The sequence below is a fragment of the Zingiber officinale genome, chromosome 8A (genome assembly GCF_018446385.1).
Source record: "Zingiber officinale cultivar Zhangliang chromosome 8A, Zo_v1.1, whole genome shotgun sequence".
Taxonomy (NCBI): Eukaryota; Viridiplantae; Streptophyta; class Magnoliopsida; order Zingiberales; family Zingiberaceae; genus Zingiber; species Zingiber officinale.
The window spans coordinates 57,286,452-57,290,289 of record NC_056000.1 but is presented as its reverse complement, the minus strand read 5'-3'; the positions used below and the strand labels follow the sequence as shown (position 1 = coordinate 57,290,289).

General features: G+C 36.7%; 1 long non-coding RNA gene across 1 annotated transcript; it reads left to right on the top strand.

Annotated features, from left to right (window-relative positions):
- The first annotated feature begins 989 nt into the window (after nucleotides 1-989).
- On the top strand, nucleotides 990-3,563 carry LOC122011994. Its single transcript, XR_006120076.1, has 2 exons — nucleotides 990-1,232; nucleotides 3,329-3,563. It is a non-coding gene; the product is annotated as an uncharacterized LOC122011994 (long non-coding RNA).
- Nucleotides 3,564-3,838: the final 275 nt, after the last annotated feature.

Below are 3,838 nucleotides of genomic sequence, written 5' to 3'. Positions count from 1 at the left end.
TATCAGTTCCTTATAAATTATAAACAGTACTTGTTCACAACCAATATGGAATGGGACAAACCATTGGAGTGGTTGTAGTGTAATTAGGTATTAGTTTATCTTGACTAATAAATTACACTAGTACACTATGAGGGTATTGAGCAGGATCATTTAAGGTAGTAACTTTTTATACTGACTATATAAAATAACAATATCTCTGTTATTATGAAAGTGTGTACTCTTAATCATGATATAATAGCAAGCACGTATACTTAATATTTATTTCTTTGATTTAACAAAGGGTGCGATTTAGCTTGTTAAATCAATAGGCAAGATAAGTTGGGAAATGATATTATTTATATGGTGTGTTGTTGATTTAGAATGAAACTGTGTCCTAGTAATCTAGGTTGATGATGCCCACTTGAGGAGCTCATAAGGATTGTCATGTAAACCCTGCAGGTGGACCTAGTCCGGCATGACAATGAAGTTGAGTGGTACTACTCTTGGAGCTAGATATTAATTAAGGTAGTTGTCAGTAACTCATTTAATTAATATACATTTGATATCTTAAACACAAGGAGACTAACACACTCATGATAAGAAGGAGCCCATATAGTAATATGGGATTGGTGCGGTAGTGCAATTGTAACGACCCAATTTTCCCATTTCAAGTTCTAAAGGGCCATAAAAATATTTGGGAATGCCTTTAAAATATTCTAGAGATTTTTAGGAATTTTTAGAGTATTTTTACGTAATTTTTGGAGGTCGTTTAGTATTTTTACAAAACCAAAGAAGTTTAAGCAAAAAAGTGTTGGAGAAGAGGTTCGAACCCGCGACCTCGGGTCGGACCAAACCAAGCCAAACCGGCTTGACCAGCTGGGATAAGAGATTTATGTTAATCTCAAATAGAGTTAAATAAGGATATAGTATAGTTTGGAATAAAACCCTTATATATAAAAGGGAATTAGGTTTTGGATTTTCCAAAAACCTAACATTTTCTCCCGAAATCTTTTTCTCCTTCTCCCTCGCGACGGCGCCCTCTCCCTCGGCGGAAACGAAGAAGAAGCTAGGTTTTTGGGTCTCCGGCGCCGGCGAAGCTTTCTTCCGGCCAGCCCTCACCCGTGGGTGGTCATCCCGACAGAGAAGAGCTCGCGGGCACAAGAGGAAGCCAGAAAATCTGCAAACCCGAGCCCTCCGAAAACCCTAAGAGCCTTCTCCTTCCTCCTCCTCGGTTGTAAGTCCAAGAACCGGCTGTAAGTACTACTCACCTGCGGTAGGAGTTGCTCCGATCTTTCGGTTTTCGTTTCCTTGTTTTCCTGAGTTTTCTTGAATCCAAAACATACTATAAAGATTTTGGCTTTGGATGTTCTACCGTGGGTTTCCTTTGCATTTCGGTTGTAACATGCCTAAAGGTTTCTGTGATTCTGTGAAGGTATAGGTTTGAATAAGTTACGTGGATTTTGTTTGTAACATTTCAGCAAGCAGAATTATGCTAGGAAAGGGGCACGATCAGCCTTGTTACTTGGTTCCAGGAGTAGATTTTATGTTATTTGTAAATTGTACACATTGCTATGTGTTTATTGAGTTCTTTTAGAGTTGGATTTCTTAAGTTTCAATTTAGCAAGTTGGATTCTTGCTTTTGGGTGGCTGCTGTGAGTTGATAAAAGGGAGAAGAAGGGATTTGAATGGTTTTAAGTCTGTCCTAGTTTAAAGCATGTGGTGTTAGCTTTAGATACTTGCTGTTTTAGATTTCCTTTGAATTTGGTTCATTCCTGTGGACTGAACAGTAGCAATTCTTCAGCTTTCTTTTGGCTGCCGTGAGATTTATAGGAAGTTGAGAAGAGGTTTTAGGTAAATGGAATAGTTTCCATTAGAAATTTGTTGGGCAGGTGTAATTTCCCCTTGCTGCCATGAAACTTAATTTAAGCTGTGTAGTATTGAACAGCTTATTTGTAGCTTAGTTTTACCTTGTTATATTAAGCACAAACAACATACATTTAGAGCACCTTGTAGTTCAGTTTTCCTGGCCAAAACAGGGCACGAACAGCTATATATAAAGTGTGTTTTGTAGCATGATTGATAAGATCAAATTAGTCTTCCTTTGCCCTATTTCACAGCATGTTTAGTAAGCTCAAAGTTGCATTCTTTTGCCTAGTTTACAGCATGTTTAGAGAATCCCTAAAGTAGCATTTTTGCCCTATTTTACAGCATATTTAGAAAGTCCAGATTTGCTTTCCTTTGCTCTATTTTATAACACGCTTAGGGAGTTCAGATTTGCTTTCCCTTGTGTTATTTTATGGCATGCTGAAGAAGTTTAAAGTAGCATGTTACCTTATTTTGTATAGCATGTTTAAAGGCCTTAAAGTAGTATTCTTTGTCATGTTTTAATAGCAGGTTTAGAAGCCCTTAAAGTAGCATTCCATGCTCTGTTTCTACAGCATGATAGAAAGTGTAGAGTTACATATATTGCTTTTATTACAGCATACTTAGAAAGCCCAAAGTTAGCTTCCTTTTGCTTTATTTATAGCATGATTAGAATCATTCCATACTTGATTTTACAGCATGTTTAGAAGCACTAAAATAGCATTCTTTGCCATGTTTTCATCGTATGATTCAAAGGCTTTAAATTTGTTTTCTTTAGTTTAGCTTATAGCATGATCAGTAAGCTTTAAGTTACTTGTTTTATTCTGTTATATAGCATGGTTAGTTGATTATACACCCATACTTGTTAAGTATATTTAAAGGACTCCCACAATCTTTAATAAAAGATAATAAGGAAGATAAAAGAATAAGAAAGATAACAAGTAAGTCAAGCAAGAGGCTAGTACCCGACATCCAAGAGCTTGTCGTTAAACAAATCCAGGTGACCATTTCCGAGGTCTTGGCCCTGGTAGACCGAGGTCTGCTCTTTTAGGATTGGTGGCTCGCAACCCCAACCTATTAGGGAACGCGCATGAGATGGTACTAAGCCTGGGCCCAAAGTAAAGAAAAGTAAAGAAAGAAAGAAAAGTAAGAAGGAAGAAAGAAAGAAAGAAGAAGAAAGTAAAGGATAGAAATTAAAAGATTAATTTCTAACACAAGGATACAAGAAATGAAATAAGTTCCAAGCTTAGAATAAATAAGAATGGTTAGTTTCTTTGATTCTAAGTTTACATTGTTAGTTTCTTGTTATCCTGCTTGATACTGAGTATGATTTGTATTCTGTTCATTTTCTGTATACCATGAACATGATAGCTTTATTATTATTTCACTTATGCATTTCATTTATGCATTTCGAGTTTTGTGAGATAGATTAGTACTTACTAAGCGTTTTCGCTTATAGATACTTTTCTTTTTCCTCCTACTGCAGATAAAGGAAAAGCTAAGATATGAAGGGAGGCGATAGGGTGGTGGTGATGATGGATGTGTGTGGTGGCTGGACTATGGAGAGATCCAGAATGAGCTGGCAAATTGCCAAGACTTTTCTGTTTAGTTCTTTTAGTTCTCTTTTAAGTGTTATTATGGGTTGAGACTGTAAATAAGTTTATTCCGCATTTGTAATTAGTTTTCTTTTATTATGAGTTGGAGTAGTATAGTTGTTGCTATTGCTAGAGTAGTTTCTTTCTTCCTGTTGATTTATTACTGCGTGGTTGTGAATAAAATGTGTTCCAGCCGCCTGTGGCTGCGTATATATCTTATGTATTATGGATTTGGTCACCGGTACAGGGGAGACTCTGCCGAAATTTTTCGGTAGGAATTTCTCTGAACCGTGATAAATCTAAGTGTCGCTAAGAATAGCATAAGTGAAACTAGTAAGTAGAGTAGGAGTTAGGTAACGGTCGCCCTTAGAGAGTAGTAGTAAGAAGGGTGGTCGTTACAG